Raw genomic sequence first — 22,253 nt, 5'->3', positions numbered from 1 at the left:
TTCCCTTCAAGAAAATTACTCAGACATTTAAAGTAGGTATCAGGTCTGGAACAGTGATTTTCTCTACCATAAAAACATATAACACAAAAGATGCATAAAAAATTAACAAGTACTTAAAATATGAACAGTATTTCACAATCATTGGGTTCAACTCAGCCTCAAAAAGTTTTTGTGGGCATGTTGAGCAGCTATTCCATCCTTGCCTGACTTTTGTGATTAACCCACTGCTCATGTTGCAGTGTTAAAACATAACTAAGTGAATTTGGGATTAGCTATTAGAATCAAGAAGGAAAGGGATCAAATGGGGAGGATTTTAGAGACTAGTGAACAAGAAAGGGAGCAGGGAGAAAGGAAAAATGACCATAATTTGACCATACAAAACATCAACAGGGCACTCAAGGACCCTGGAGTGGTTCAGAAAAGCAATCAACTAATGAAATGAAAACATAAAACATTAACAACAGAATTTGGAGGTCTCTAGGAGGAAATGAGCATGTCTAACTAGAAACTATTGTTATACCACAGTTCTCTTTTATTGTCCCAACTCAGTTTCCCTAATTATCCTGACTCAGTTTCCCTAAATTGTCCTTCTTCGGTTTCCTTGATTTGTGACCCAATTGTTCTGGTCAATCCTGCAATCACCCATCCTCTTAATCATCAGAATACTTGATAAGGAGAAAAGATCTTATATTTTAGAATATCAGGATGCCTCTCTCTATCCCAATCTATCAGAATAACAGATACTGTCTTATCAAGATGCCTGTCCCCATCTCCAGGGTGCCTCCCCTCATTATGTCACCCCCATCTCCCGTGGCTCCCCTCACGCTCTCAGAACTGTATTGTCAGAGTCCCATTCCCACTCTTTGCATCCTGACTCCACCCCTGCCTCCCTCTACCCCCTGTGTCTGAGCTACGTATATATATGTCATTGAGAATTCACATTGTTTGCTGGATTTTTGGAGACAATAGTCTCATTCAGCCCTGGGACCAAACCATGGATCCATTTGATCCCAGTAAATCCCTCCCTTTCAAATAAAATATTAAATACTCTCTAATTTCTATTTTGTCTCAGTTTCTCCAGCATTACACTACAAAATTCAAACCAAAAAACAGGCAGTCTTTAATAGTAGATTTTCTGAAAAAGAAGGCAAGAGGAAAAAAATAACAGAACAAAATGTTTGTTAAAGACTGGCAGAGCACTTGAGAAACATACACAGTTTTGGTCTTCCCTGAGTTTTCATATTTCTGGATCTCTTTTTGGCATTTGACACTTTTGGCTACCTTCTCACCTGAGATACTCCCTCTTCTGAACTTTTGTGGCAATGCATCCTCTTAGTTCTACCTCTCTGACCATTCCTTCTCAGCTGCTTTTACTTCCCCTAACTGTGTTTGTACCATTATCAAAGTTATGTCCTGAGCTTTCCTTATCTCTATATCCTCTCATTTGATCATCTCAGAAACATTATCTCTCTTTGCATGTCTTTCAAATCTATATATCTAATTTTAATATCAAACTAGATGTCTTAAATGATGCGGGTATGGTCCCTTTAAGATTCCTTTCTTTCTGATTCCCAACCCCTCCTACTTAATGTAATTACCTTTTGATTCACAATTCCTGGTCCCTTTGAATTCCAATAGAAGATCCAGATCTGAGCCAACCTGGGACTACACCCACAGGCCCCTCTAGCTAAATCTCCCATTATAAAAAGGGCCAAGCTGGAACCCCCTCTTTGCAGAGGTCCCAAACACGCCAGCCTCTGGCCTGGCATGTCAGGACCCTCTGTCCACTGGATCCTCTTTCCGGTTTCCTTCTTATCTCTACCTTCACCTATTTTCTTACTTCCAAACCCCATAATAAACCTCTTTTATCAATCTAGCTTTTCGGGCCAATAAATGCTTTTATTGTGGACTGGTACTGCCACTAGACTTCATTTAACTTTGTATCCTTGTACCAAATCCAAGGGGGTTGCAGGGGAGCTCTGTTTGACTCCTTGTACCCTGAACCTGCCACTAGACCTCAATTAAATCCTAATTTCATTTAGGTACCCCAAATCTAGACCTCAACATTAAAGGCAAATGAAATTCAATATGCTACAATCTAACTTCATTAGCTTTACACCAAAACTTAAAATCAAAGTCTGATTGTGAAGGGAATAAAGGGAAGAGTATTCTGGAGCCAGAGACAATTGTGTTTTTAGGGGGTTTTTTGTTGGCATTTTTTTTTAAGTTTTTAGTTTTTAGCGTCAGTATTTATACCTTGGAAGTCAGCAAATGCTACAATCGAGGGCTTGTTTTATGTGTTTGTTAATGGCCCAGAGTTAAGAAAATATTAATAATAGAGATTAATTGGAAACTAGAGAGAGCTGGTTGTTAAATATTTATAGGCATACTCCTAGGTAGAAATGATGGAAGACTTCAGAAATAAATGGGGTCTGAGATGTATGACTGGGTTGTAGTTTTATATAGTCAATGGCGAATAATTCAAAGTTTAGAAGCAAGGGAGTGACCTACAAATGCTTGGTGGTATATTCAGAAGATTATTTTGGTAGAAGGAGAATACTGAAGAAGGAGAAGCCAGGTCTAGGTAAGAAAAAATGAGGCTGGAGAGAGACAAAATGAATGGAGAAAAGGTAACAGATTAAGAGATATTGTGGGCTGAAATCACCTGAATTCTGTTCTTGGATTCCCTAATGTTTTTGCTTTCACCTTATCTTGCATCCATATCACTTCCTAAACATTTCTAAAGCACTCTTACTTCTCTCCCCACTTCCAACTCCTCTTTCTTTATGTGTTGACTACTCCTCTTAGAATGAAAGCTCCTTGAGGGCAAGAGACTGTATTCATTAAATTTGATTGCATTCCCAGCACTTATCTGAGTGCCTAGTACATAGAAATCACTTGATTAATATTTAAACATTCATTCCCAGGTAAGGTCCTTTACCTAAAGAAAGAGATGGTGTAACATATTTGAGGAGAAAAGAGGTCTATCATATCCTTTATGGGAATTGTGAGGCTCATTTAGAGATGAAGACTATCCACGAAAGCCAAAATGATTGGGGATTGTGTTTGTCCTGTCTCTAGACTAACAGGTATCAAATCTCTTGATACATATTATTAACCCCCATGAGAGATGATTTATTTGGACCCCTACTCTATTCCAATCAGTATCTGATGGAATCATATCTATGGATAAGGCCCCAGAGTTGTGAGCTGCAGATTTTAAGTTCACTTACTAAACTATAGGAATTTAACTAATGGCCCAACACACTTCTTTTGATTTACCATTGTGTGGGTCAGAAACCATTAAAAAAAAGACTGGAGAGATCTCTAGAAGCAAAGCAAAGTCTATTATAAGTTCTCGGGAGAATCAAGGGATCCCAAGGAGCAGATAATTGAAGGGAGGAAACACCGTAGGGGAGAAGGTCAATGCTTTTAATCCCTAATGCAAATTCCCCCTCCCACCACAGACCCTCATCCTTATTGGCTGAGGATCTTACATTCTAAATGTGGGACTTAGGGGGATAGCAGGGAGGAGACTTTAAGTATGCCCGTAAGAGGATAGCAGGGAGGAGACACTTTAAGCATGCCCTTGACTTAATGCTTAAAGTCCTTCAGGCCTACTCAAACTTTTAAATAGATGAAGCCTTACTAGATTTTCACAACTGTCTTGAAAGATCTCATCTTATCTCGTTCACCATGGTGATCAAACCCAGACTAACAGAGGTGACAATTAAATGGAAAGACTTCAAAACATTTTTGTACTTCTAGACCAAGCATTTATCCAATAGGAGCAGGTGACTATCTTGTGACCACTTAGAACCAATTTGTGATAGCTTGTGCTATTTCTTCCTTCCCAACCTGGGGAGAAGAAGCCTGTCCATCTTGTATGGAGATATTCCTTACTTCACCTGAAATGGACAAATGGCCCTCCTTTCTGCAGTACTTCAAAGGCCTCGGGCTAGCAGAAGAAAGTTTGCTCAGCTAGATTGGGGGACTTCTTTTGCACTTCAAAGGGCCGGATCAACAATGCTCTTAAGGGTATCAGTTCCGGGAGAGTGGTCGCCTAACCCTGATCCCCATCTATGTTAGAACATCTGCCCAGGTGCGATTCTCCTTTCATCCTATAAAACCCCCATCTTCCTGTTGTAAAACTCAAATCATAGTTTAATGTCAAAATGTAACAAACTGAACAGAAATGCTTATAAGGCGGTCTTTAGTTCTGTGAGGTACGGAATCCTATCAGAACTCCTTCCTGAGCTCGGTACCAAATAAATTCTAAATTTTACTCATTGCAGCTGTCTTGAATTTTATTGCCTGGGCTATTTCACACCCAATTTGTGACCCTGCTGATATATTATTTTCCATATTTTGGTTTATGTGTCACTATTCTATCCTATTTTTTGATATCGAACTATTCTATATTTGATATAATTGTTTTTCAATAACTGAATATCTAGCCCTATAAAAATAGGGCCCTGAAAGGAGGAAGCAACTCAGGTCATGAGAAAGATCTGAAAGCCACTTCATTAGAGGGGAACATGGACTCTAATAAAGTGCTACTGGCTCAGAGTGCTGTTTCCTCGGTCTCCTTTAATAAGTAGAATTGTTTTAATCCCCATACGCTTTACATCAGATTAAACATGTAAGATTAGAGAGTTGAGATTAAGTTAGGTCAAAATATAACTTCAATGTATACTATTCCAGGTAAAACTTCATAATTTTCATAATCCCAAATCATCACAGAAATACTGCCATATTATAAATAAACTTGTAAATCCTCCTCCCTCCCTCCCCCCATTGTAAAAGAATGTTTCATTTAGAAGAGAAGACCCCATTTTTCTCAGTAAACCAATTAAATAATTCTTTCCCAGGGATTATTGGATGTTGTGACTTCAACCAGATAGTCTCAAGAAATTTGGCAGGTTTATCAATAAAAAGATTTTACAAGATCTTTTCTTTTATACTTTCTGCCACACAGTAAGTAATTATTAATTTCCTCTTTTAATATATACTAATTAAATATTTAGGGTTTTAACATAATGGCAATGGCCTCTAATAAATTAGTTAATAGTTTCACAGTAACCATGTCAAAACAGTTAAAATCTTATTAATGCAATTGTATTACATTCCTAATTTCATTTCTTACATAATGTTTTCCCAGTGTGTGTGTATAATACCAGTTAGAGAAGTAATAATGTCAACAGTATCTTTAATTTAAAACATGAAACAAAACTCATTCTAATTTCACACTTTGCTTATAATTTTTTCAATGAGAAATCCCCAATCTCCAGTCCTTCCAGCTGAAAAAAAAAGTCTCCCTAAGGAGTGCTCAAGGTTTTGTTACCCAGGAGCTCCGATTAAGGATGAGCATCTCTCGCCCAATACTACTGATAGAAGCAATTGTCTCAATAAAGTTTAATAAATGTAAACAGAGGTACAGAATTTAAATTAGATTTACATTTTTAATGAAACTTTAAACTTTTTAGTTGTTTCTGATTTACATAAATTTGTCTCTTTTTTATTAGTAAGAAAAGAGTTAATAACAAGCAAATAGTTCTTAAAATTCATTTAAAATTTAAAATGCATGCTGCAACCTGTTTATGTTTCATTTTAGAATTTCTCTGATATTTTGTTCAAACTACCTTCTGGAACTCACTAGAATTTTTCAGCAATTTCATTAGCATTTCTTCAGCATTTAAAAAAATATTCAAATCACAACTTGGAAATTCAAAGCAAAATTTACATTGTAGTCACAAACTGAATTTCTAATTAGTTTCTAATGTTATTTATTTCTGCAAAATGGAGAAAAGATTGCATCTCTTATCTGTCTTCTAACTTGGCCATAATTGTCATACGAACTAATGGTGAAAATGCAGGAACAGAAATTATAAGGCAACTTGCTAAAGAAAATTCTAAAGTGGTTTGTAGAAGAATTATACTAGGACTACACAAGGATGCTCTTTTAGAGGAGATCATAAGACTGTGCCACAGTGGGCACCAATAACTTTTATACCCAGGCTATGATGCAGACTTCCCAAGATCCAAACAGGGGAAGGCAGGATCCCTTTTGGCAAAGGACTTCCAGAGAGACTCATCATTGCTTTCAATATGGTAAAGTAGGGCATTTGAAAGCTCAATATTGGCATAAAGACAGAGTGAGAAAACAGGGTGGGAGAACAAAACCCCAAATCCCATGTCCAAAATGCAACAGAGGCTCCCACTGGGCATCACAATGTAGATTGATTCAAGAAACAGGATAAAGGTCCCATCCCCAGGACCCAAAACAAAAAATACTTGGGGCATGATGGCAGCCAATGCTATACCCAGAGAGTCTTTAGAAGTTCAGTACTCAGACATAACCAATCAGCCTAGAAGCAATCTGATGGGAGAAAGGGATTACAAGTGGGGAGAATAGAGTTGTATGCAGTTGGTACTACTGAAATACCCCCTAGAGAGGTGAAATCTGTTCCTCTTCAGCCTGTGGATCCTTTTACTCCAGGCAGAATAGGCTTGGCCATTTCACCTCCTGAGAGTACTTACAAAACAGTGTTCATCCATGCACTGATGTCGGAAACTGGGGAATGTGTAGGTAATATCCCAGTCACTAAGACAATGTATCACCCAGGAGTAGTAGCAGCATCAGGTTTACTGATACAGACTCCTAATAGATAATCTGGTGATACTTGCCCAGATTCTGACTCCAAGCAACAGAATCTGGGAATATTCTGTGTTATGGGCCAGAATTGAAACGAGGTGCTAAGTAAGTAGAATTGAGGAGACAGTGGTTAAATCTATTTTAGCATTGATTTAATCCTACAACAAATAATGGTTTCCTAATGATATAATGATTGATGTATACTCAGTGTGGAACCTATAAAGAGGAGCTCTCAGGGCCAGAAAGCACAAGTGCAGTAGAAGCTTTCTGAGGCTGAGACAGATTCATTCCATCATCCACCTTTGTTATGACTGGAGGCTCAAGCACAAACGTTTGGAAATTGAGGAGATTCAGAAACCAGAGAAAGCAGCTTAAGCTCTCAGAACCAAGACTACAGAAGGCCTCTAAGAAAAACTAGCTGAACCCTAAGTAAAGGAAAAGATGAAAGTGTTGGCAGGTCTTCAGCAGCAGCCCTGCCTAAAAAACTGAAATATACATTTGTAATCCCAACTGTTGTAAAATGTCTCTTCCCCACAGATTGATGGGGATGTTATCAACTATAGAAGGAATAACAACTCCTGTTTCACCTTCAAATGTTGTTAGAGTTCTTACAAGCTGTTAAGTCATTAGAATTGATAGAGACAATAATTATCTAATTTAGCATGGTTCAGTATGATTGATCTGATCTTACAAGGAGATGTTATGGGCCAGAACTTGATACAAGGTACTAAGTAGAACTGATAGAAACAATGCTTGTGTTCACACAGAGCTCATACAAGCAAGAAGCTCTCAGGGTCAAAGGGCACTCTGGGACTGGAGCAGACACAGGGGCACACTGGGACAGACACAGAGCACTCTGGGAGATTGAGAGCCAGAAGTCCTCTCTCAGAGGCAAGACAGATTCATTCCAACTTTCACCTTGGTGCTGGCTGGAGACATTCGGAGTTGAGCTAGAGGCAGAAGACTAGCAACGAGAGCTCTTGGAACCAAGGAAATCAAATTATGACTCTTTGCAGATGATATGATGGTATACTTACAGAACCCCAGAGATTCTACTAAAAAGCTATTAGAAATAATACCCAACTTTAGCCAAGTTGCAGAATACAAAATAAATCCACATAAATACTCAGCATATTTATACATCGCCAACAAAATCCAACAGCAAGAGATACAAAGAGAAATTCCATTTAAAATAACTGTCGATAGAATAAAATATTTGGGAATCTATCTACCAAAGGAAAGTCAGGAATTATATGAGCAAAATTACAAAACACTTTCCACACAAATAAAGTCAGATTTAAATAATTGGAAAAATATTAAGTGTTCTTGGATAAGGCAAGCCAATATAATAAAGATTACAATACTCCCTAGTCTATTTATTTAGTGCTATACCAATCAGACTTCCAAGAAACTATTTTAATGATCTAGAAAGAATAACAACAAAATTCATATGCTCGAGAATTTCAAGGGAATTAATGAAAAAAAATCAAATGAAGGTGGCCTAACTGTACCTGATCTAAAATTATATTATAAAGCAGCAGTCAACAAAACCATTTGGTACTGGATAAAAAATAGATAAGTTGATCAGTGGATTGGTTAGGTTCATAGGATAAAACAGTCAATAACTATAGTAATCTAGTGTTTGACAAACCCAAAGATCCCATCTTTTGGGAAAAGAATTCATTATTTGACAAAAACTGCTGGGAAAACTGGAAATTAGTATGGCAGAAATTAGGCATGGACTCACACTTAACACCGTACACCAAGATAAGATCAAAATGGGTCCATGATTTAGGCATAAAGAATGAGATCGTAAATAAATCAGAGGAACACAGGATAGTTTACCTCTCAGACTTGTGGAGGAGGAAGGAATTTGTGACCAAAGAAAAACTAGACATCATTATTGATCACAAAATAGAAATTTTTGATTACATCAAATTAAAAAGCCTTTGTATAAACAAAACTAATGCAAACAAGATTAGAAGGGAAGCAACAAATTTGGAAAACATCAAACCATTCTCCAATTGATAAATGGTCAAAGGATATGAACAATTTTCAGATGATGAAATTAAAACTATCTCCACTCATGTGAGTGTTCCAAATCACTACTGATCAGAGAAATACAAATTAAGACAATTCTGAGATACCACTACACACCTGTCAGATTGGCTAAAATGACAGGAAAAAATAATGATGAATGTTGGAGTGGATGCAGGAAAATTGGGACACTGATGCATTGTTGGTGGAGTTGTGAATGAATACAACCATTCTGGAGAGCAATTTGGAATTTTGCCCAAAAAGTTATCAAACTGTGCATACCCTTTGATCCAGCAGTGTTACTACTGGGCTTATGAAGGGAAAGGGACCTGTATGTGCCAAAATGTTTGTGGCAGCCCTTTTTGTGGTAGTTAGAAACTTGAAAATGAATGGATGTCCATGAATTGGATGATGGTTGGGCAAATTGTGGTATATGAATATTATGGAATATTATTGGTCTGTATGAAATGACCAGCAGGATGATTACAGAGAGGCTTGGAAAGACTTACATGAACTGATGCTGAGTGAAATGAACAGAATTAGGAAATCATTATATACTTCAATAACAATAGTATATGAGGATGCATTCTGATGGAAGTGCATACCTTCAACAAAGAGAAGATCTAATACAATTCCAAATGATCAATGATGGACAGAATCTGCTACATCCAGGGAAATGAGTGTAAAGTGTTTGCATTTTTGTTTTTCTTCCCAGGTTATTTTTACCTTCTGAATCCAATTCTTCCTCTGCAACAAGAGAACTGTTCATTTGTGCACACATATATTATATCTAGGATATACTATAACATATTTAACATGGAGAAGACTGCCTGACATCTAGGGGAGGGGATGGAGGGAGAGAAGGGAAAAATCAAAACAGAAGTGAATGCAAGGGATAATGTTGTAAAAAATTACCCATGCATATGTACTGTCAATAAAAAGTTATAAACACACACACACACACACACACACACACACACACACACACACACCCTTATCCTTAGGTGAATAAAATGAATTTGTTCTTATCTCCCACCTGACCTGTATTTCATGTCAGCTTGTCCTCCAGCCCTTCCCCCACCAAGGTCTAGCAGCTCACAGGGTGCCTGCTAGGGCTGAATGGGCAGCAACATAATAAAATTCTAAGATAATCAACTGAATTCATGTTATTTGGTAATTTTCTCTCATGTTTCAAAAACATTATTCGTGCCATTATTTTTATTCTAATTTTCCTCATCTTGGAATTTAGGGGAAAATATTTTCTTAGAAATACTCATATTTGAAAAATAATTTCTAGAGGATTATGTAAATATGGCCTTAGAAAATGAACTCTTGATCTGGACTCTGTAAAATTAATGCGAAAAATTATAGCTAGAATGTTTCAAAACTTACCTGTTTAACTGGTATATTTTCCTTTAAAATGAATATTAAATCTTTTTAACCAAATAATAAATTTTTACCCCCAATACTTTACTTTTTATATTTGTCAAATACAAGATTAGAATTTATATATCATCTCACACTGGGCTCCCAATCTGTCAAAGAAAGCCATTCCACTTAAGAATAGTAACTATACCTTACAAAGCTTGCTGACATGGCAAAGCGGTTTGTGCAAAACTAAGCAAGGTATAAGGGGGAGAGTTTTTCTGGAAGTGTAGCCCTAAACTGTTGGAATCCTTACAAAGTGTTAAGTCATTAGAATTGATAGAGATAATAATTATCTAATTTAGCATGGTTCAGTATGATTGATCTGATCCTACAAGGAGATGTTATGGGCCAGAACTTGAAACAAGGTACTAAGTGGAATTGAGGAGACAATGTTTAAATCTAGTTTAGAGTTGATTTAATCGTACAACAAATAACGGTTTCCCAGTGATATAATGATTGGAGTGTACTCAGTGTATAGCATATAAGCAAGAAGCCCAGACAGAAACCCACTCTCGGAGGCGGAGATAGATTCATTCCATATTCCACCTTTGTGCGGGCTGAAGACATTCAGAGGGAACTAGGGGCTGAAGCTCAAGACTTTGAAGGACACAATAAAGGATTGGATTTTAACTTCTGCCTGCGTTTGAAATAATTATTACTTTGAACTGAAACTAAGGCTGCCTCCAGAAAACCTCCCCAAGAAACCTGCTCCCAGAGAGAACGATTATATGTTATAAAAAAGAAGAGAACACCACATTTTGGTGCCTGAACGTGGGACTGACAGGACCCTGATCTCAGTGGAAAAGCCTCCAATCCTGATTTCAGTAGAAAAACCTCTGATCCTGATTCCAGTAGAAAAGTCTCCTCAACCCAGAAATTAGGGTGAGTACAACAAAGAAATTTTGTTAAAAGAATTAAAGTAGAATTTCAGATAAGAGGAGACAGATGTTTAGAAAACAGCCTTCTGTTTCTCTTCAAGGAAAATGTTTAGAGAGCATTGTCAAGGTTATGAAAAGCCAAGGTTTGAATATAATTTTGGAGCTGATCACTGAACTTTTAGAAACTGTAAAGTACATATGTCCTTGTTTCTCTATGGAAAAAGAATTGGATCTAGACAAGTGGAAATTAGTAGGAGAGGATCTTTGTCAATTCTATAATAAAAATGGACCTGACTCAATTTCCAAAGACATACTTAATACATATAATTTATTACAACTGGCATTAGGAAATTATGTCAGTATTAGAATAAGGAAAAAGAAGAAGAAGCAGGAGAGGGAAGTGCCACTAAACTAGGTGAAAAGGAGGAAGAATCAGATAAGAATGGAGATAAGTACAATTTTGAGTGGATTACTTCACAGCAGGAGAAATTAGATCATTCCGCATCTCATGACCTTCCCCCCTCAATTAACCCTTCATGGGTGGAGGAGGAAGGAGGAGGGGGAGAGGCAGAAACACAATCAGCATCTCCTGTGAAGGAGAATATGACAAGATTAGAAAAGGCATTAATTAAGTCAAAAAATGAAGAAGATATATCTGATTTTATAAATGCATACCCTGTGATTGAAGAGCTTGACTCTTCAGGTCAAAAAGGGAGAAGATACACTCCTTTTAATTTGGAAAAAATTAAGGATTTGAAAAAGGGTTGCACTCTTTATGGGGCTACATTAGATAATTTGTCTTATGAAATCTTAACCCCAAATGATTGGAAATCCATAGCTAGAACATGTTTAGAACTGGGACAAAATTTGTTGCGGCTTTCATGAATTACGTAGGATTCAAGTCCAATGCAATAGACAAACAGGTTTATTGTACAAATCAATTTTGACCAACTAGCTGGTGAAGGTCAGTATGAAGAGAATTCAGAACAGATTTATTATCCCATACCAGCGTATGAGCAAATTTCTAAGGCTGCAATAAAAACTTGGGGTTCCCTCCTAGGACAAAAAGATCGAGGGGAAGCCTTCACAAAAAATAGAGCAAGATTCCAATGAACCTTTTGCTGATTTTGTAAGGCTGCCTCCAGAAAACCTCCCCAAGAAACCTGCTCCCAGAGAACCATCATATTTTAGAAAAAGGAAAGAAGAACACCACACTAAACTATGGCACTTTTCTGGGGGTCAGATTTCTGAAAAGGCCTCCCCTCCCCTCCAACCCAATCAAAACAAGATAAGGTCAAAATGGAAACCTAAGCCACAGATATTTTAAAAGAAAATTAGAATGTGTAACATATAATTTATCACACAGATGGAAAGTAAAAGAATTTAGGAATAAACAAGAAAATGAAGAGGAAAATTAAATAAGAAAAACAATTTAAAATCAGATTTAAAAATCTCTTAATCACTCTTGACAGAGAAAGGAGATTAAAATGATTGGTTCCCCCCATTATAAAGAACTTTCTTTGGATATCAATCTTGGGATTTCAGAGAAAAACTCAATTTTTTTTTCTGACCTTTATACACAGTATAAAATTGCAATGTCTCATGAGATCTGTGCTATAGGAAGAGGTCTTCCCTCATTCATTATATTCACATGTTTCATCTGCAGCAAGATTTCTACAGAAAGGATGAGATCCAGGTGAAAGCCATTTCTGCAAAATGTTGTGAAACATTTTGCATAATGTTTCTTTGCAGTGTGAATATTGTGATTTATAGTGACCCTTATCTTGCAGATAAAGGCATGTCTTCCTTCAGTACATTTGTAAGTCTTCTCTCCACTAAGTAGCCTCAGATGTAAACTCAGAAATGAATCTAGACTAAAGACCTTCCCATGCCAAGTCCATAGGAGATTTCTTCCAAAGCAGAAAATCCCTGCTGACTAACAAGCTCTGTCCTTCATTTTTATGCCTTTATCCATGGTTTCAATCTTCTAGGAATTTTCTAGAAGCAATTCTGGGGTGAAGTGAGCCTGAATGTTTTTCCATGTAGATTATATGAATGAGGTTTTACATCTAGTATGGGATCTCCCATGTCTAATCAGGGACTAATATAGATTAAAAACTTTACCATGATTCAGACACTTAAAAGATTTTCTCTAATGTGTTCTCTCTGTTGCTAAGCAAGATTTGAGCTTTCTCTGAAGATTTCTGTCCAATGTGGATTTTCTCATGTTTACCAAGACTTTCACGCCGTGTGAAAGCCTTTCCACAGTAATTACATTCATAAGGCTTCTCTCCAGTATGGATTCTCTGATGGACAGCAAGATGGGAGCGATATATAAAAGCCTTTCCACATTCATTACATTCATAAGGCTTCTCTCCAGTGTGGATTCTTTGATGTGCATCAAGATGGGAGTGCCTTGTGAAAGCCTTTCCACATTCATTACATTCATAAGGCTTCTCTCCAGTGTGGATTTTTTGATGGACAGCAAGGTAGGAGCGATCTATGAAAGCCTTTCCACATTGGTTACATTCATAAGGCTTCTCGCCAGTGTGGATTCTCTGATGTACTTCAAGGGAGGAGCGCTTTGTGAAAGCCTTTCCACATTCGTTACATTTATAAGGCTTCTCTCCAGTGTGGATTCTCTGATGTACTACTAGGCAGGAGCTCTTTGTGAAAGCCTTTCCACATTCGTTACATTTATAAGGCTTCTCTCCAGAGTGGATTCTCTGATGTACTTCAAGGGAGAAGTGCTTTGTGAAAGACTTTCCACATTCATTACATTCATAAGGCTTCTCTCCAGTGTGGATTCTCTGATGGACAGCAAGACTGGAGTGAGATGTGAAAGTCTTTCCACATTCGTTACATTCATAAGGCTTCTCTCCAGTGTGGATTCTCTGATGGACAGAAAGGTAGGACCGATCCTTGAAAGCCTTTCCACATTCATTACATTTATAAGGTTTCTCTCCAGTGTGGATTCTCTGATGTGCTACAAGGTAGGAGCGCTTTGTGAAAGCCTTTCCACATTCATTACATTTGTAAGGCTTCTCTCCAGTGTGGATTCTCTGATGGACAGCAAGACTGGAGTGAGATGTGAAAGTCTTTCCACATTCGTTACATTCATAAGGCTTCTCTCCAGTGTGGATCCTCTGATGGACAGCAAGGTAGGAGCGATCCATGAAAGCCTTTCCACATTCATAACATTTGTAAGGCTTCTCTCCAGTGTGGATTCTCTGATGTACTACAAGGTAGGAGCGCTTTGTGAAAGCTTTTCCACATTCATTACATTCAAAAGGCTTCTCTCCAGTGTGGATTCTCTGATGTGCATTAAGATAAGAGTGATATGTGAAAGCCTTTCCGCAGTCATTACATTCATAAGGCTTCTCTCCAGTGTGGATTCTCTGATGTTCACGAAGATTGTCACTCCGTGTGAAAGTTTTTCTACATTCATTACATTCATAAGGCTTCTCTCCAGAGTGGATTCTCTTATGTGCATTAAGACAGGAGTGATATATGAAAGCCTTTCCACATTCATTACATTTATAAGGCTTCTCTCCAGTGTGGATTCTCTGATGTTCACAAAGATTATCACTCTGTGTGAAAGTCTTTCCACATTCATTACATTTATAAGGCTTCTTGCCAGTGTGGATTCTCTGATGTTCACGGAGACTGTTACTCCATGTGAAAGCCTTTCCACATTCATTACATTGATAAGGCTTTTCTCCAGTGTGGATTCTCTGATGGACAGCAAGGTAGGATCGATATATGAAAGCCTTTCCACATTCATTACATTGATAAGGCTTCTCTCCAGTGTGGATTCTCTGATGGACAGCAAGGTAGGAGCGATCTATGAAAGTCTTTCCACATTCATTACATTCATAAGGCTTCTCTCCAGTGTGAATTCTCTGATGTTGAGCCAAGTTGGAATAACACTGGAAACCCTTTCCACATTGATTACAGATGTAAGATTGTTTTTTTGTATGAGTTTTCTCATGTTTAGCAGGAGTAGATCGCTCTCTCAAAATCTTTCCATGTTTCTTACTTTCATAAGGTTTCTCTCCAGCAGGGATTCTCTGGTGCTTGGCAAGGAAAGAGAGTACAAGAAAAGGTTTATCACATTCATGACACTCAGGTGTTTTCTCTTCAGGATGTATATTCTTATCTTTAGCAACACTGGAACTGTCTCTTAAAGTATTTTTGTGTGTATTCCATTTACAATGTTTCTCTCCAATGTGTTTTTTTTTGTGCTTAGCAAGAACAGCTCTGTGTTCATGATATTGAAAAAGGTCTTTCCATGAGATCATTTTCAGATTTATACTCATCTCCTTCATATCAAACCATTTCTCTGCATCTGAAAGAAATAAACACATGTGTAAATATACCCTCTAATGCTGGCTGATAATAAAATCATTGACTTTTAATTTCTCCAGGCAAAGTTTTCAAACTAAAATGGACAGATTCAATGGTTTTTAAATGCTATTAGCTCACACCAATAAAGGGATTCAATCAACACAGAGTTCCATACACAATACAATGATATGGGACCCCCACAACAAAGCTGAGAGAAAGGCAAGTTCTCATAATTTAGAAACCAGGCTATGAACTCTGAATGACTGAGTAACCTGATCCAAATCCCTGCAGGAGATTAGAACTGGAACCTGGAAACTGAGGCTTCTCAATCCATTGCACTAGATAGATGTTCTCCATTTTAGTTACAACCCTTTCTTTTAAACTCACTCTCAGACACCACCTTGGTCTGCTCCCCTGGGAATGTGCTTCTTTGCCTCAGTTTTCCTGTAGAGTGAAGGTAATAATTGTACTCACTTCCCAGATTGTTGTGAGCATCAAAAGAAATAATACCTATGAAACTCTTGGCACACAGTAGGAACCATATGCTTGTTAACTGCTATCATTGTCCCTATGATTTTCTCTCCACCTCAACTCTTCCTTCCTTCATCTACTTCCTTTCTCCTCTCTCTTTATATGCATATGTCTGTTGAACATGACACATTTCCATAAAAAAACACTTTCCTTTGTTTTTTAGCTAAGAATAAGGTTCATAAACTGTTGCTTATTCTCAAATCATCTCCAAGTTTCTATGCTGGATTTAAAACTTCTTGAAAGCTTCTCTTTGTACATGCAGGGCTTAATGCAATGCATAGAACAGAATAGGTGGTTAATTGATATTTATTGATTGACATTATCCAGGGCTGATCCTATGGTCCAACCCCACCTCAGTGCTTGCATGCTGGTCTCTCTGAGGTGCCAAATATGTTTCTATTTCTGAATCCTGCTCTCTCTCACCTATGAACAGATCCCATAGTGAAGATAACAAGAGCCTAGGGCTCCTGGTCCTATTATAGAATCACCAGGAGTCTTTCCCTCCCATATCCCTAACTTAAGGGAAGCTGTCAGTTATGTAGTGAATAACTTAGATTTAAGTGAGGGAGGGTTGCCCAAGGTCACTAGGCTCACTTTACCCTACAGACCCATCTGTGTCCCATGGTCAGGTATAGATCAGGATTACTGCAGATGGCTCTGGATTCAGGGGGAGACGTGGCCCTTTTTAAGGTAAGGTTTCCCAACAGGTTTCCTGTGACTGAGGCTGTACCAATAATTAATACTAGGGAACAATGGAGGCGAAGAATCTCCTCTCTCACCTAGCCCAAAAAAATCTCAATAAATAAAAAGGAATGAACGAGTGACTCTGGAAAAAACCTCAGGGTTTCTGGCCAAAGCAGTAATGACTGTGACTTACACTCAGTCTAAGTCAATGAGGACCCAAACAAAGATTAAATGGGGTTTAGCAAGAGACCTATAAGCGGTCAACGAGAATAAGACTGATTTTGATTTAAGGTTTGTTCCTTAAGAAAGAAATTGGGCACAGTGTATAGAGTACTAGCCCTGAAGCAAAGAGGAACTGAGTTCAAATCTGGCCTCAGACACAGCTACTTCCTAGCTGTGTGTCTTTGGGTGAGTCACTTAATCCCAATTGCCTCAGCAAAAAAAAAAAAAAAAAAAAAAAAAAGAAAGCAAGAAGGAAATCTGTCCAGTGATGGTTCAGTGGTGAAGAAAGGGGGGAGGGGGAGGAGAGAATGCTTTTAAAAGCATTTGTAGGTAAAGGTATATCTTAGGTGAGCAGAGGGAAGGAAGGAAATAAGAAAAATAAGAGGGAAACAGGTAAGGAAGGAAGAAGAAAGGAGAGAGAGCGAGAGAATGCAGGAAGGAAGGAAAGGATGCAGGAAGAGAGTCTTCCAATTAATCAATTCCAGCTTATGGACAGCTTTCCTCCGAGGTTGTTACTTGTCCTATCAATCTGTGCTTAACTGTAGCCTGTGTGGGGGAGTTAGCAGAGGATGAAAGGCAGGGAGGGGAGATTAAAGTAAAAGAGTACAGCAGAAAACAAAAGAACAACTACAGAAAAGCAAAAAGCAATGGACAGTTCTGAATACAGTATCTTTCACTTATGCTTTATGGAAATTTCTTATTATAGATCTTGAATCTTCCCTTATGTTCTGCTGAACATAAAACATTCTTAAAATTTGTTCATTTCTTTTTCTATTTTTTTTTCTTTTTCTATTTTTTAAAAATTTTAAATAAATTTCAAAAAAGTACAAATAAATGCTTTTTGGCTTAAAAGACCTAAGAAAAGTCATATTAGACAGCCTGAGCTCTTTTTCTTTGGTTGTAGATAGTTAGATGGCCCCAAATTTCCAACAAAGACTTCCACTAGGGCCATTGATTCTTCATTAGAAGAGAACTGATTGTCGATGAATCCAACCCCCTCATTTTACAGATGAAAAGACTGAGGTTCAGAAGTTCATGGAGGTGCTCAGGATCTCCCTACCACAAGAGTCTGAAAAGGAATTCCAAGCCCATTTTCCCACCCCCATGCCCATTACATGAAGAAGCCTCCTGGGATGGCAGCCTGCACCCCACCATGCAACTCACTCACCAGGACAGGAGTTCCTCAGGCCTCCTCTCTCCACATGGGAGATGAAATCTTCTCTGGGAACTGGAAGTCCTAGGCAGAGGGAAGATAGTGGGTGTGAATCTTGAAACTTGTCATTTATTCCTCATTGGAACAGGGCAAGGGTGCAAGGCGCACTGGGTGGTTCCAAGGACAATTCAAAGATGGTTTTCAGGGTGCTTATTGCCAGGGGAAGAGGGCAGAGGGGAAAGGAGGCCATGCAGGCAATCTAGAATCAGAAGATCCTGATTTTGCTGCCTCCTTCCCAGCAGGATGGCCACATCCCACGGCTTCCATTTTCTGGACATTAGAAGCAGCTAGAAGCAGAGAGATGGGAGCACCAAGCCTGCCATCAGGAAGCCCCAAGTTCAAATTTGGGTTTAGACACATGCTGGCTCTGTGACTCTGGGCAAGTAATTGCATCTGTTTGCTTCAGCCTCCAGACCTGTAAAATGGGGATAAAGGAGCCCAAAACAAAGGGTTTTGGTGGGAATCAAGTAGGATAATGTGCATGAAAGAAGCTCTGAGCACAAGGCCTGGATCCCACCAAATGTATGGAAAGAACTCCCTTCCCTTTCTCCCCCTGTATCTGTACAAGCCTTTGGGAGATGTAGGAAGAAAGAACAAGGACCCACTTAGTATGCTGGGAATTTATGAGTTACCCCAGGGGCAGTGAGGTAAAAATGTATTTTTTTTTACCCAAAAGAACATTGCAAAGACAAAATGGTTCCCCCCAAGAGGAAGAGGTTCCTTCTCCAATCCCATGTTCAGTGAAAAGGGGCAGGACCAGTTTTCAGCAGATTTGCAGACACAACTGCCGGGTTCCCATCCTACGAAGCAAAGACCACCCATAGAAGAACCAGGCAGCAGGAAGACCCTGTCTCTTAGGGACAGGAGGCAGCCCTTAGGCCTTTCTGAGAACTAGTAAAAGCCTGAAACTCTGCACCCCAGGGAGGGGATAGTGACACTCCTGTTGATGGCAGTTCCAGAGTTCCCAGGGAAGATCTCCTTACCCAGGGAGAGCAAGTTCTCGGCATTCTCTAGCATGACCTCCTTGTGCAGCTCTTTCTGATCCGGGTCCAACAGACCCCACTCCTCCGGGCTGAAGTCCACAGCCACATCCTTGAAGGTCACCAACTCCTAAAACACCAACGCCCAGAGGACTTAAGAGTTGAAGCACACTTCATAACTGACCTAATCTAATGCTCCTCAATGTATAGAAGGGACCTGAAGCATGGAAGAGGGATTTGCCCAAAGGTGACAGTCCTTACAGGATTCAGAGTCAACATCCCCCAAAGACCAGTCAAATATAGAGAAACACATTTTATTATTTTCAGGTGGAATAAAATTGAGAAATGTCTTAATAGGAAATGGCTGCCTGTGGAATCAGGAAAGTTACGGGTTCTATCAGAGAGAGATGAGGATTTTTGGAAGTAAAAGCAGACAGTGTTATGTTTAAAAAAATGGCATGAAGTGTTTGTGTGAAGCTAGCAAGTATCATGTGCTGTAGAGCTAAAACATTTCCATGATCACTGAGGAGACAAAAAGATCCTTTGTATTTTCTAAAAGCCAGAAATTAAGCCTTATCCAGATGAAAACACTATCCTTCCCCCGTCCTCTCCCAATAATATTTTATTTTTCCAAATGCAAGTACAGATAGTTTTCAACATTCATTTTGTAAGATTTTGCGTTCCAAATTTAAGAATCACACACTTGGTAATGGATCTGGCCCAATGGTCATCAATTTACAAAAGCAAACTGAAGCAGAGAGAAGGGATTTACTCAAAGGTCATATCCCTTATGAGAACCCTTGGAAGCACAGTCATGCAAAGGCTTCCAACCTACACTGTAAACAGCTGATGTGGTCACAGCTGCAGACATGTTGTCTTCCATATTAGAATAGAAGCTTCTTGAGGACAGGGACTGATTTTTCCTTCTTTTTATGTCCTATATATTCAAACAAAACCTCTTCCCTTTCTAAATGCCTGTTGCTTTGACCTAAGCATTGGTAAAGGGAGAGAAAGGCTAACTATGAGCTGAGTATGATGGAGTGATTCTAGAAGTACCTAATTGCAGTTGACAAGTCTCAGGAGATAAAGAAAATAAAATGGAACAAAAGAAAACCTACCAGGAAGCAAAGAAACGCTGGACAGCTCCTGAACCACGTGTAGCATTTATTATGTAAGTTTGTTTTATCGAATCTGCTGTTATGTTCTGCTGCTTATCTGAATTTTTTTTTTCTTCTCTCGTATTTAAGGTTAAAACAAATTATAATAGGGGCTGTTAGATGGAACAGTGGATAGAGTACTGTCCCTGAAGTCAGGAAAACCTTAGTTCAAATCCTACCTCAGATACTTAAATACTTCCTAGCTGTATGACCCTGGGCAAAGTAACTGAATCCTAATTGTCTTGGGAAAAAATAATAAATATTATAATAATAACCATAAAAGTGGTAAAGACAAGGGATTCAGAGAGATTTGGGAAGCTCTATGTGGCCTAAGGCAACAGGAGCTGAGCAGTAGCATTGCTCTGCTACCAGCCAGGGAAAGGACAAGGGAAGAGGAAGCTTCCAGGGTTCTGCTCCAGACAACAAGGTCAAGGGTTTCCAGGAAAGTCAGTGGCTACAGGAGGGAGCTAGACCACAGGACACAGAGTGGCTAAAAGGTATGTGTGTTGGTGGGGAGGGAGGGGAAGTGTGTAGCAAAGAGATAGTGTTGGACTAAAACCAAGACATGATACCCACAGGATAGACTCTAATGACCTAATGTCAGTGACCTATATTGAGGGAAAATTTAAACATGTGGGGGCAGCAACTGGGGGAAGGGAGTTAGTGCTCAAGATGCCAAAGGGGCAATGAATCAATCAAAACACAGCAGAGAGGAGGGCACTGTTGTTATTACTGCATTCACTTTCCTGCCCATTTTTGTAAAGGATCCACAGATAAGAGAGATGGCCAGCCTCACAGACCGTCCTCCAGATCTGTGGAAATGCCCTCTTGGGCTTACTTTGAGCAGAATACACTCACCTGGGGTGGGGGTCTGTGGTTCTCAGGGGCCATTCTCTCTGGCTCCAGGCTCCCTGCTTGGGCCAGGCCTTGGTCCTCTGCAGGCTGTTGGGAGATGATTATAACTGCACAGATGTTGTTTCCTTCTTTTCCCAGACAGGGGGCTAGCCTACAGGAAATTACAGAGGATGAGGTTTCAGTGGATTTACTAATCCCCTGGCCCTCTCCTTAGGGCACAGACCCCAACCAACAGAGAGATCGAGGCTGAAAGGAGGGGCAGGTTGAAAAATGAAAATGGTGGAGTCAAGATGGGAGAAAAAAGGCAGGATATTGCCTGAACTCTCTCAAATTTCCTATGAAGTAATTTTCATTTAAGAGTGGAGTGACAGTGTAAGGGTTAAAAAGCCTCTAGAAGCATGGAATGCAGTTCAAGGCATGTGGGAGGACCTGAAGGATAAGAGGTACCAAGGCGCAGGCGAGTCCTACATGAAGGTGGGGCATAGCCCCAGGAGGCGGTGTCTGACCCCAGGTACCACATCTCCCTCCTTAGTGCTCTCAAAGCCTAGCCCACCTCCCTCCTTCTTATCGGGCCAATTCCATTATGCCAGATTCTTAGAGGACCTCCCCTTCCCCTAGATCCTCAGGGGGATATAAATAGAGGCTATCTAAGAATAAAGTTCTCTTTCACTTCACCCCTACCTACTGGTGGTCTGTCTCTATGGGATCCGGATTGGTGTCTGAAGAGGGATAAGTGTGGCCTAGCTGTGCCGTTAACGAATGGGCATTAAGAGTAGCTCAAAGAGGAGCTACCAGGTTAGATAGAGTAGTCCAGGTTAGAGACAGGACAAAAGGATGGTGAGAAAAATTTCCAGCCCTAGATAATTGAGAAGGACTGCAGGAAAGATCGGTCTCACTTGGGTAAAAGGGGAACAAAGGCCCAGGACAGACTAACAATGGGGTCCACTGGTCCATGGCCAGCTAAGATTGGAAAGTTAGTTAATTGAATGGGTTCAGGGAAGGAGAGGGTGGTGAGGTGCAAAGTCAGCAGTCTCACATCCTCCTCCAGAGCCCCTTGGCTCCAGTGGCCAGATGTAGATCAGGATGGTGGAGATGACACTGGAAGCAGTGGAGACCTTGATCTTAAGCTAATCTCTCAGTCTCAATACCCATTGAGTGATTAAAGTTGGGGAAGAAATGAAGCCAAGAATGTTCCCTTTTACTCAGTCAAAAACAAGTCTGGGAGAGAAAGGTCCCCAAGACTATTGGCCATAGGGCAGTCAGGAG

The 22,253-nt window shown here is 39.4% G+C and overlaps 1 protein-coding gene across 2 annotated transcripts in view; it reads right to left on the bottom strand.

The window, feature by feature from the left end:
* LOC127556797 (zinc finger protein 850-like) overlaps nt 1-22,253 on the bottom strand; it is a 92,764-nt gene that overhangs the window by 40,652 nt on the left and 29,859 nt on the right. The window lies entirely within an intron of this gene.

This window comes from Antechinus flavipes, chromosome 3, assembly GCF_016432865.1.
Source record: "Antechinus flavipes isolate AdamAnt ecotype Samford, QLD, Australia chromosome 3, AdamAnt_v2, whole genome shotgun sequence".
Classification (NCBI taxonomy): Eukaryota; Metazoa; Chordata; class Mammalia; order Dasyuromorphia; family Dasyuridae; genus Antechinus; species Antechinus flavipes.
Note: the sequence above shows the minus strand (reverse complement) of the source record. Positions and strands in the feature narration are given on the sequence as shown.